Source organism: Carcharodon carcharias, chromosome 1 (genome assembly GCF_017639515.1).
Source record: "Carcharodon carcharias isolate sCarCar2 chromosome 1, sCarCar2.pri, whole genome shotgun sequence".
Classification (NCBI taxonomy): Eukaryota; Metazoa; Chordata; class Chondrichthyes; order Lamniformes; family Lamnidae; genus Carcharodon; species Carcharodon carcharias.
Genome location: NC_054467.1, coordinates 67445486 through 67458842, shown reverse-complemented (window position 1 = coordinate 67458842; position 13357 = coordinate 67445486). Strand labels below are relative to the sequence as shown.

Genomic DNA, 13357 nt, shown 5'->3' with positions numbered 1-13357 from the left:
AAATATTTTCATGTTGGCTTTTTGTGTTCTGATCTGCACCATTGCAAACCAACAGTTGCTGATCCAAATTACAAACTTGGACTCTTAAGCATTAACTTTGTTTCTCTCTCCACAGATGCTGCCAGACCTGCTGAACTTTTTCAGCATTTTCTATTTTTCTTTCAGATTTCCAGCATTTGCAGTATTTTGCTTTTATTTTAGTTATTGATCCACAGTTGCTAATCAATGGAGGATTATATCATTTTACAGGAGGGTTTTCATACCAACACTTCAGTGGAAACGTCACAATCCAGGGCTCCGTGACTCTGTTTACCCAAAGACATACTCTCTTTAGCTGTGATGGTATTTAAATGGCTGTCAGGCTCTTTACATCTTCCATTATATGTAGACTTTATGGGCAGCCTTTTATTTTAATGGACCTTCTCACAGCAGACTGGGAATCCATTTGTTTCATCAGGTTTTTCCATGCCTTTTATTTTAGATGTGGCACTTATGTGTTTGTCGACCAATTGCGGAGTGTGGGTGTGATGAGGACCAGCACTTTGTTAAAGGGAGGACCTTTATTTAATGGGACCCCAACAGAATGGCTGCATCCTGCATTCTTTTAGAAGGTTACAGGAAGAAGAATGATGGCAGGAAGGTGTGGGAAGGCTGTCCCCCAGGTTTTCATCATCTCTGGAGGTGATGCTGGAGGCAGCAAGGGCCAGAAGAGAAATTCTGTTTTCCATGAACAGGAGGAAGAGGCCAGCCACCCAGACCAAACAGGTGCAGCTAGAAGTCGCTGAGGTAGCGAGCAGCAGACGTGTGGTCCCTCTCAGTTATAGACAATGTCACAAAAGGTTTAGTGACCTCAGAGCAGCAGGAAAGGTGAGTGACAGAAGATGGAGAGAGGGTATTCTCAAGGTGCTCCCACTTCTCGTCCCTTGCTTGCCTCCTCAATCACATCCTCACATGTTGCCTGCTGCCCCGAAGATAGAACAGTTGCAGTTGGGGCGGTCTTTGGCTGAACCTTCACGAGCACCAAAACCTCGAGGACATCTGCAACGGGCATCTCAGCTGTCAGAGCAGGAGAGCAAATAGCCTGTCTCTAACTCAGCTGAAGCTACAGGGATTGCTCCATATAGGAGTAATAGAAATCAGATGAGAAAGACTTTTTAGTTACACAAGGAGATTCACTTGCGTGTGTGTAACAATATTTATGTCAGTTTACATACGTTAATTTAAATGAAGCAAAGACTTCATTTGACCCCTTTATTCTCCAGTATCCTACTTTGTTGTATCCTGAATTCTAAATGGACAGGATCCTACAGGAGAATAGTATGGCCGGGTTGGAGGATAAGCAAGGGGTGTGAATGTGATGGTTGCATTTTTGACTATCAGAATGATTTGTGTTGGGTGGAGACAGGGAAGAGGGTTTATGATTGCATAGCCATATGGCCTCAGAATAGTTGAACCATGACTATATGAGGGTGTTACGAGCACCCTGGTCACATATGACTCCTCCTCCTTCTCGGATGTGGACATCAGCACCTTCCTCCTTCTGCAGCACCTGTCCTCTCTGCAGTGTCTTCACTGAGAGTGGGTGAATCTGGTGGGTGAGGTAATTTAAGGGTTAATTTCTATCTGAAGTTTAGGTTTTTTTTATTTCCTTTAATTTTGCAATTAACTAAACAAACTCATGATAAAAGAAGCCTTAAAACAAGGGTATACAAACTCTCTGACAGCAGCTGCAGGTGGTTAATTAGGTAGCTATCTTAAACTGGTTTTCAGAGCTTGAATCAGTTGTTTTTCAGAAAGTATGAAAACAGGCCTTCTCAATGTTGCTTTGAGTGCAGAGTGAAAAGTAGGAGTTGGTGAGAGGGGGTTCCATGAAGAAGGTGCTCCTTTCTTGTTCTACCTTTTTTCAGCCCCCAATAGCTGGCTTGTTGGTAAGGGGAAGCAGCTGATTGGTAATTAACCGATAAGTTATTCTTCTTATTCAATTGTAATAAATAGTTTTTAAAGTTATGGTATAGCAAATCGGCTCAGTGCAGTGGAATGTACACCCTGTGGTATGTGGGAAGTCATGGTTGCACCATATGTCCGAGACAAACACATTTGCAAGAAGTGTCACTGGCTGCAGAAGTTTGAGCTCGGGGTTTTGGAATTTGAGCGGCGGCAGGTGTCACTGTGAATTGAGGCTGCGAACTATGTGTTTAGGGAGGTGGTCACACTGCAGGTTAGGAGCATGCAGGCAGAGAAAGAATGGGTGAGCACCAGACAGTCTAAGAGAACCAGGTAGATAGAACAGGGGCCCCTGAATCCATCTTGCTTGCTAATCAGTTTTCCACATTGGATACTGGTGAGGGCGATGGTTCTTCAAGGGAGTGCAGCCAGAGCCATGTCTGTGGCACCACGGGTAGCTCAGCTACACAAGAGGGGAGGAAGACGAGTGGAAGAGCAATATTGATAGGGATTCGATAGTCAGGGGATCAGACAGGTGTTTCTGCGGCAGTAACTGTGACTCCAGGATGGTGTGTTGCCTCTCTGGTGCCAAGGTCAAGGATGTCATGGAGTAGCTGCAGGACGTTCTTCTGGGAGATGGTGAACAGCCAGAAGTCATGGTCCATATTCGTACCAAGGACACAGGTAGGAAGACAGATGAGGTCCTGAAAACAGATTTCAGGGAGTTAGGAAGGAAGTTAAAAAGCAGGACCTCAAGAGCAGTAATCTCAGGATTACTCCCAGTGCCACATGCTAGTGAGCATGGGAATAGGGATTGATTGATTAAACAAGTGGCTGGAGAATTGGTTTAGGAGGGAGGGCATCAGATTCCTGAGGCATTGGGAGTGGTTCTGGGGCTGGTGGGACCTGTACAATATGGACGGGTTACGCCTCAACAGGGCTGGGACTGGTATTCTTGCAGGGAGATTTTTTAGTGCTGTTGGGGAGGGTTTAAACTAGCTTGTCAGGGGGATGTGGATCTAAGGTGTAGCTCAAACTGGAAGGAAGTAAAGCTGGTAATAGGAAGTAGAAAAGAAGCAAGTGAAATTAGAAGTTAGGTGAAACAAAGTCAAGCATCAACTAGACTTAGAATGAGGAATAATGTCTGTGGCACCATGGGTAGCTCACTCGCAATAAGGTAGGTGATTTAAAGGCACAAATATAGATAAATGGATATGATCTAATTGCCATTACAGAAACATGGCTACAGGGTGACCAAGACTGGGAACTGAATATTCGAGGGTATTCGACAGTTAGGAAGGGCAGACAAAAAGGAAAACAAAGTGGTGTAGCACTGATAATAAGGGATGGGATCAGTACATTAAGGGAGAATCTCCGATGGGAAGAACAAAATGTGGAATTGTCTGGGTGGAGATAAGAAACAACAACAAACAGCAAACATTGGTCGGAATTATTTTAGTTATAGGATACCAAACAGTAGTGATAGTGTGGGGCATGGTATTAACCAGGAGATTAGAGAAGCATATAGTATGAATAATACAGTAATCATGGGTGACTTCAATCTGCATATAAACTAGTAAACCTAATGAGCACTAATATTTTGGAGGGCAAGTTTTGGAGTGTATTAGGGAAGGTTTTCTAAAGCAGTATGTAGAGGAACCAACTACAGAACAGGCTATTTTATATCTAGTATTATGTAATGAGGAAGGGCTAATTAATAATCTTGTTGTAAAAGAGCCTTGAGGGATGTGACCATTATATGATAGAATTTTACATTATGTTTGAAAGTGAGGTAGTTCAATCTGAAGCCAGGGTGTTAAATTTGAACAAAGGAAATTATGAAGGTATGAGGGGCAAACTGGCTGAAATGGATTGGGAAAATACATGAAAAGATATAGTGGTATATAGGCAATGGATAGTCTTTAAATAATTATTACAGCAATTATACATTCTTCAAGGCACAAAAACCCAAACAGAAAAGTCAGTCAACTGTAGCTAACAAAGGAATTTAAAGATTGCATAAGATTAAAGAAAAGGTCTATAAAGTTGCCAGAAATAGTAGTAAACTTGAGGAATGGGAGGATTTTAGAAAACAGCAAAGGAGGACCAAGAAACTGATGAAGAAAGTTACAACAGAATAAGTGTAAACTAGCAAAAAAACATAAAAATGGATTGTAAAAGCTTCCATAGGTATACAAAAAGGAAAAGACAAATGAGTCCATTATAGGCAGACTGAGGAGAATATATAATGGGGACACTGAAGCTGTCCATGTCTAAATGCAGCAAAACCTCGACAATGGGCTAACAAATGGCCAGTAACATTTGTGCCACACAAGTGTCAGGCAATGCCCATCTCCAACAAGGGAGAATGTAACCATTGCCCCTTGACATTCAATAGCATTACCTTCACTGCACCTCCACCCCGCTACTAACAACATCCTGGGGGTTACCATTGACCAGAATTTGAACTGGATGAGCCATATAAATACTGCGGCTACCAGAGCAGGTCAGAGGCTTGCAATCCTGCAGCAAATAACTTACCTCCTCATTCCCCAAAGCCTGTCCACCATCTACAAGGAGTATTTCATTGTGATGGAATACTCTCCACTTGTCTGGATGAGTGCAGCTCCAACAAAAGTCAAGAAGCTTGACACTATCCAGGACAAAGCAGCCTGCTTCATTGGCAGCCCATCAAGAAACATTCACTCCCTCCACTACTGACTCACAGTGGCAACAGTACAAGATGCATTGCAGAAACTCACCAAGGTTTCTTAGACAGCACCTTCCAAACTCACAACCACTACCATCTAGAAGGAAAAGAGCAGTAGACAGATGGGGAATACCACCACTGGAAGTTCCTCTCCAAGCCACTCACCATCCTGACTTGGAAATATATCACCATTCCTTCACTGTTGCTGGATCAAAATCCTGGAACTCCCTCCCTAACAGTACTATGGGTGTACCTACACCATATGGACTGCAGTGGTTCAAGAAGGCAGCTCACCACCACCACCTCAAGGACAATTAGAGATAGGCAATAAATGCTGGCTTAGCCAGCGACGGCCACACCCCATGAATGAATATATATTAAAAAAATAGAAATGCAGAGAAGCTAAATGATTACTTAGTCTGTCTTCACTGAGGAAGATGCAGGAAATCTTCCAGAATTAGAGATCCAAGGGACAAGGGAGAATGAGGAATTGAAGGAAACTAATATTAGTAAGAAGGCTATATTGGGGAAATTAATGGGACAGAAGGTTGGTAAGTCCCCGGGACCTGATATTCTACATTCCAGGGTTTTGAAAGAAGTTGCTATGGGGATAGTGAATGCATTGGTGATCATCCTCCAACAGTATCTGCAGATTGAAAGGTAGCAAATATCACTCCACTATTTAAGAAGGCAGGGAGAGACAAAACAGTGAACTACAGATCTGTTAGCCTTATATAAGTAGTAGAGAAAATGCTAGAATCTATTCTAAAGGATGTGATAAATGGACACTTGGATAATAATGATCCGATTGGGCATAGTCAACATGGATTTATGAATGGGAAATCATGTGTGATGAACCTGTTGGAGCCTTTTGAGGATGTTACTAAGAGAATTAATAAAGGGGGTCAGTGGATGTAGTATACCTGGATTTTCAGAAGGCTTTTGATATAGCCCCCCACAGGAGGTTGGGTAGCAAAATTAAAACACATGGGATAGGATGTAATATATCGGCATGGATTAAGGATTGGTTAACATGCAGAAAACAGAAGGAATAAACATGTCATTCTTGCATTGGCAGGCTGTGACTAGTGGCGTACCGCAAGGATCAGTACTTGGGCTCCAGATATTCACAATATATACCAGTGATTTGGATGTAGCAATTGAATGTAATATTTCCAAGTTCACGGGTGACATAAAGCTAGGTGGGAAGTGTGTTGTAAGGAAGATACAAAGAATTTTGAAGAGGATTTGGACAGACTTAGTGAGTGGACAAGAACATGGCAGATGGAAAAAATTAGGTTATCCATTTTGGTAGGAGGAACAGATGTGCAGGGTAAGAGATTAGATGGTAAGAGCTTAGAAAGTGTAAATGTACAAAGGGGCCTGGGTGTCCTCGTCAATAAGTCACCAAAAGCTAACATGCAGGTGCAGCAAGTAATTTGGAAGGCTTACAGTATGTTAGCCTTTATCGCAAGAGGATTTGAGTACAGTAGTAGTGAAGTCTTGCTTCAATTATATAGAAGCTTGGTTAGACTGCACCTGGAATACAGTGTGCAGATTTGGTCCCCTTACCTTAAGAAGAATATTATTGCCATAGAAGGCACACCAGACTTGTTCCCAGGATGGCAGGACTGTCCTATGAAGAGAGATGGGGGAAACTGGGCCTGTATTCTCTAGAGTTTTGAAGAATGAGAACTGATCTCATTGAAACCTACAAAATACTTAAAGGAATAGACAGGGTAGATGCAGGTTAGATGTTTCCTCTGGTTGACCAGGGGACGCAATTTCAAAATAAGAGGGAAGCCACTTAGGATCAAGATGAGGAGAAATTTTTTACTCAGAGTGTTGTGAATCTTTGGAATTCTCTACCTTAGAGGGCTGTGGAAGCTTAGTCGTTGAGTATGTTTAAAGCAGAGATTGGCAGATTTCTAAATACCAATGACATAAAGCAATATTGGGATAGTGTTGGGGAAAGGCATTGAAGTGGATGATCAGTAATGATCATATTGAATGGTGGAACAGGCTCAAAAGGTTGAATGGCCTTTTCCTGCTCCTTGTTCTTACGTACGACATTGTGCAAAGCACAGCAGACTACAACCATTCTGAACCTCCATGCTGCTACATATGGAAGGGCAGCACCAGATATGTCCTGGCACCTCAAGTGCATCTGCAACAACCCAATGTCTTGCTTTATAATCACCCCATACTCATGTTCATTTCACCTTTGCACCAATGGTAGGGCTCCTCACATGAGTTTACGCCTGGTCCTTAGAGGGAGTTATCTCCAAGGAGCCACCCACTCGCTCCGTGTGGATCAGTGAAAACTTGTGGGAGAATTGACTGTTGCAGAATGAAGGAATCAAAACAGCTCCCAGGGTATCATGTACAGACATGAGTGAGAACCCTCTGCTGGTCACATACAAGCTGAACATTGTGGCAGTGGAATCCCTTCCAATTGATAAATACTCAAGGCTGATCTGAGAGCATCTTGATTGCCATATCTTTGCTATCTGACTCCCTGGATTTCTGTGAATCCAGCCACAGGAGCAAATATGACAGCTCTCTGCTTCTCACTGGTCTCAGTGTCAAAGTGGACATAAGTGGGGGTCTTGGCAAACATGGCATTGGTCACCTGGAAGATACACTTGTGGCAGCAGATGTCACCACCACATCCCTGGAAGGAGCCAGAGGGAAAGAAAATCAGGGTTGTGGTGACTATCTCTTGCCCTCTTGGAAGGAGGTCTTATTCCAAGGGCTGCAGATGTCAGCGATGGCCTGCCATGAAAACCAGAACATCTTGAAACACTTTTCCTCTGTCATGTTGACAAAGCTGATACTCTGTTTGTATTTCCTGTATTGGCGGTTATCATGTTCTTTGAGCTGCAGCTTAGTGTCCAACTGAACTGGTTTATTCTGGCTTTGGTTTATATACATGCATACACATACAAATGGTCACAAGAGGGAGCTATTACACTCCATCCTCCTTAATGAGAAAGTTACACAATGTTCAAAATCTATACAACTTATATACATTTCATATTTACCAATTGTTTACAAATCAAATTTAGCCACTGGTTTCCTATTCCTAAATAAATGGGTGGAATTTTCCATGCTTGCTGGCGTTGAGCGTCATGGCGGGCATGAGTGGACAATATGGCAGGAAGGCCAAAAATTGGTTTCATGACGTTGTGAAACCAGTTTGCAATTGTCTGGTCTACCCATCAATGGCGGGCTGTGTTTCCTGCCGCTACATGTTGAGCCCTTCATTGTAATACATTTGCATATCATTTTAAGCCCAGCTTGCTGGAATCATCCCCCCATGCTGGATCATCTCAGCACAGCAGCGTGATTGCAGTCATCAGCGCCAGGCTTCGCAGGCAGCAGCACATCACTTTTAGGGGGCCTCTACCTATCAGACCGGCTGTTGGGGTGGCTTTTCAATGGCTGCAGGGCTAGAGCTTGCTTGGGGAAGGGGGAGAAGTGGCCTCAGGCAAGAAAAGTGTCTGCAGAACGAGGGCTGTACTGGGGAAGGAGGATATCATAGGGTGTGTGTGTGGGGCACATGTTAATCTGTGCAAGTGGCCTCAAGATGGTGGGGGCTGAGGAGGCAGTCTCTAGAGGAGATGAGGCCACATGATGATGTAAGGGGGTGTGTGAGAGAGTGAATAGTGGTGACCCTTGAGCTGGCAGTGAGTTAGGTGCCAGTGAATGTGCGGTGGCCTTGAGTGTATGGGTTTAGAGTGATGAGATGGCCGTCTTACCCTGGCAGCCCAGATGAGATCATTCATCTTCTTTCTGCACTCGATGGCAAATCTCTTCTGTGCAGCGTGGGCACTGACCACCACTGCCACTGCCTTCCAAGCCAGAGTGGTGAGATTGCTGGACCTCTTGCAGCCAGAACAGGGGTGGAGGACATCATGGTGGGCCTCTGAAAGGCATTTCGGTGATGGGTCACTGAACTCTTCTTGGCTTTCGGGGCTATGTTTTCACTGGAGTAGCCCTGGGCTGCAAGCATTGAGAACTATGTGGGTGGCTGCAGTTTATGTATGGCACCCAGAGTGAGGAAATGGCAAGGTAATGACGTGATGGGCGATTCAGAGGCTATTCGCCAGCGAGACAGCATGTTTCCTGTGGCCACATAACTAACGAAGCAGGATTGGGATTATACAGCATGAAATGCCACTATTGCGGCCTTTTTCCCGCATGCTACCCCACTTAGTGCAAATCTGGGATGATTCTGCCCAATATCTCCTTTCTTAACCCAAACTTTCAGCACTTGGGGAAGGACCTTGACCATTTGCCTGAGTCTGAGAAGTTTTCTCCAACAAAGACTGATTGTGACCTTGGCTTTCAATTGAATTTTCCACTTCATCAGATGTCTGTCTGACTCTGACTTGGATCTGAATTGGTTTCAGGCACAACTTGTGTTGGAATAACTATTGGGACTCTACTCGTATCCCAACTATCCAATTCATCAGACTCATTTGATTCTTTCCAATTCCCTTCTTCATGCACTGCTGAAGGCAAAACATGATCTATATGTACAAGCCTATCTTTTCCACTGTCAAACATCTTAATCAAATATGTGCAAGGACCATAGATTTTTATAACCATCCTGTTAGCCACTTCAACCACTTATGGTGATTATGATGATGACCTTTCACCTTAACCTTCTGGTTCAACTTCAGACCTCTTTCCCTCACTATACCCCTATTGTGACTCTCTTTCTGCCTGGATTGGTTTTTCTTCTACTGACTGCTAAAGCCACATTTGACAATGAAAACCTCATTCTAGGCTGTCTTCTAAGAAACAATTCAGCTGGCATTCTACTGGTAGTAGCATGAGGTGTGTTAGAATAAATAAATAATTCACCAGTTTGTGATTCAATGACACCTGATATTTCTTCTAACTGTATCTAGAATTCTCTTAAGAGCATGCTTAACAATTTGTACTGTGCACTCTTGCTACCGCATCTGAATCAGGATGATACGGTAGAACTCGTGTGTTTTACCCCATTCATTCTCATGAACTTTAAAAATTCTACTGATCAAAACTGAAGTCCGTTGTCGGATATAATTTCCTCTGAGTACTGATCAAAACTGAAGTCTGTTGTCTGATATAATTTCCTCTGAGCGCACATAAGCACCAAACTACTTAAAATATCTAGAGTTTAGCTAGTTGTTGTTCAATTCGTTAGAAACCCCTCAACCCACTTCAAATGGCTAACTATCACAATGAATGCTGGTGCCCTACAAATTCTGCATAATTTACGTACAGCTTCTGCCGCACTCTAGCTGACCATTTCCATGGTTGCAAAGGTACTGATGGCGCCTTTTTTTCCTATTGCTCGAAATACTCTACACTGTTTCACTGTGTCTTCTATGCCCTTATCTAATCCTGGCCATCAAAGATAGCTTCTGGCGAAACTCTTCGTCAAGCTCATCGCTAAGTGTTGATCATGTAAATCACATAGCAACAGCGATCTGTGCCTTTCAGAAATTACCACTCTGGCTCCCCAAATAAAACAACCTTTATCAACTGACAACTTATTCTTATGCATAACAAGTGGTCTGATTTCTAAATCCAGTACCTGTGTTGGCCAGCCATTTACAATCAAGTCATATACTCTTGCCAATATTAGATCCCTTGGAGTTGCTCTACCAATGTCATCTGCTGTGACTGGCAACTCAGCTATAACAGGATCACAGAAAGTTTATGGCACAGAAAGAGGCCACTTAGCCCATCGTGTCTGTGTCAGCCAAAAAGCAAGCCACCCAGCCTAATCCCACTTTCCAACATTTGGTCCATAGCCCTACAGATTGCGGCATCTGAGATGCATCTCCAGACACCTTTTAAATGGGGGTGAGTTGAGGATTTCTGCCTCTTCTACCCTTTGAGGCAGTGAGTTCCAGACCCCACAAACCTCTGGGTGAAAAGATTTTTCCTCCTCTCCCCTTGAATCTTTCTACTAATCACTTTAAATCTATGACTAGTCACTGACCTCTCTGCTAAAGTAAATAGGCCCTTAATTCCCATCCACTCTATCCAGGCCCCTCACAGTTTTGTACATCTCAATCAAATCTCTCCTCAGCCTCCCCTGTTTGAAGGGGAACAATCCCAGCCTATCCAATCTTTCCTCATAGCTGCAATTTTCCAGTCCTGGCAACATCCTCGTAAAGATCCTCTGTACCCTCTCTAATGCAATTATATCCTTTCTGTAGTAAGGTGACCAAAACAGCACACAGTACTCATGTTGTGGCCTAACTAATGTCTTTTATAGCTCCAACATTACCGCCCTGCTCTTATTCTATATCGGCTAATAAATGAAGGATTCCATGTGCCTCCCTAACCACCTTGTCAACCCGTCCTGCTCCCTTCAGAGATCCGTGGACATTCACTCCAAGGTCCCTCACTCCCTCTACATGTCTCAGTATCCTCCCACTCGTTCTGAAATCTTTTACCTTATTTGACCTCCCCAAACGCATCACCTCGCACTTCTCTGGGTTGAGTTCCATTAAATGGGAGCATAGCAGTGGGATGGGGACAGTATAATTAGGGGGATAGATACTTTTCTCTATCCATCTGCAGCCATGAGCGTGACTGCTGAAGGCTGTGTTGCCTGCCCGGTGCCAGGGTTAAGGACATCTCCTCAGGGCTAGAGAGGAGAGGAACTTGGAGTGGGAGATGAGGGATCCAGTTGTCATCGTCGTTGTCCATGTTCGTACCAAAGGCACTGATAGGACTAGAAAGGATTTGAACAGTTAGGAGCTAAATTAAAAAGCAGAACCTCCAAGGTAATAATCTCGGGATTGCTACCTGGGCCACGGGCAAACTGGCAAAGAGTAAATAAAGTCAAGGAGTTAAATGTGTGGCTCAGAGATTGTTGTGGGAGGAATGGGTTTTAGTTCATGAGGCACCAGTACTGGGGTAGAAGGGAGCTGTTCCGGTGGGGCGGGCTTCACTTGAACAGTGCTGGGACCAGTGTCCTGGTGAACCGGATAACTAGGGCTGTAGAGAGGGTTTTAAACTAAATAGAAGGGGGGGAGTGGGGGAGGGTTCTGGAAAGGGGATTCGTAGGCTTACAAAGCAAAAGGATATGGCAGCCTTGCAGGGCAGCTATTTAGGGAATGATATCCAGAGTGTGACAGGAAGGGATAGAGTGTACAAACATAAAAAAACAGCAGCAAGTAGGGTCGATGGGGGGAAAAAATGGTAAAAAGGCAAAATTAATGGCCCTTTACTTAAATGCACATGGCATTGGGAACAAAATAAATGAATTAACAGCATAGAGGTTAATGGGTATGATCTTAAAGCCATTACAGAGACGTGGTTACAAGATCAAAGCTGGGAACTAAATATTCAGGGGTATGTGATTTTTTTTTGAAAGTTCAGGCTGGAGGGAAAGGGTGGTGGGGTAGCTTTGTTAGTACGAGATGGAATAAGTATGATAGCAAGACAGGATCTTGGACTGGAAGATATAGAATCCATATGGGTGGAGGTAAGAAATAACAAGGGAAAGAAGGCACTGGTGGAAGTAGTCTACAGTAGCCATACTGTAGGACAGAGAATAAATCAGGAGATAATGAGGGCATGTAAAAAAGGCAGTATATTAATCCTGGGTGACTTTTTAATCTTCTTGTAGATTGGCAAAATCAAACTGGCAGAGGATCACACAAGCAAGAATTCATAGTGTATTTGGGACAGTTTCTTAGAACAATATGTTTTGAATCCAACCAGGGATCAGGCTATTTTGGATCTGGTAATGTGTAATGAAGCAGGTGATAAGTGATCTCAGAATAAAGGATCCCCAAGGATCAAGGATCTATCATAATATGGTAGAATTTAGCATTCAGTTTGAAAGTGAGAAACTTGGGTTGGAAACAACTGTGCTAAACTTAAATAAGTGTAATTACAATGGAATGAGGGCAGAGTTGGCTGAAGTGGACTGGGAAAGTGGTTTAGCAGAAAAGATGGTTGATGAACAATGGCAAACGTTTAAGGAAATAGTTCATCTCTCAACAAAGATACTGCCCATGAGGAAGAAGGATTCAAGGAAGGGGATAAACCAACCATGGTTAACCAAGGAAGTTAAGGACAGTATCAGATTGAAAGAAAAAAACATACAATGTGGCAAACCAGAGGATTGGAAAAGTTTTAAAAGCCAACAGAAGACGACCAAAAAATAGAGGCAGAAAATAAACTTTGAGGGTAAACTAGCAAGTAAAATAAAAACGGACAGTAAGAGCTTCTTTAAATATATAAAAAGGAAGAGAGAGGCCAAAGTGAACATAGGCCCTTTAGAGAATGAGGCTGCGGAAATAATAATGGGGAAGCAGGAAATGGCAGAGGAGTTGAATAAATACTTTGCTTCAGTCTTCATGATAGAAGATACTAATAGCATTCCAAAAATACTAAATAATCAAGGGGCAAAAGGCGGGGGGGTGGGTGGTGTAGGAGGAAATAAATACAATAACCATCACTGGAGAAAATGCATTAGGGAAACTAATGGGGCTAAAGACTGATAAGTCCCCTAGACCTGATGGGTTGCATCCTAGGATATTAAAGGAAGTAGCTTCAGAGATAGTGGATGAACTGGTAGTAATCTTCCAAGAATCCTTAGATTAGGTAACAGACCTATTCAGAAAGGGTGGGAGACAAAAACAGGTAGCTATAAGTCAGTTAGCTTAACATCTGTCATTGGGA

The 13357-nt window shown here is 43.3% G+C and overlaps 1 protein-coding gene across 2 annotated transcripts in view; it reads right to left on the bottom strand.

The window, feature by feature from the left end:
- dclk2a (doublecortin-like kinase 2a) overlaps window positions 1-13357 on the bottom strand; it is a 670049-nt gene that overhangs the window by 299952 nt on the left and 356740 nt on the right. The gene's annotated exons all lie outside the window — the stretch shown is intronic.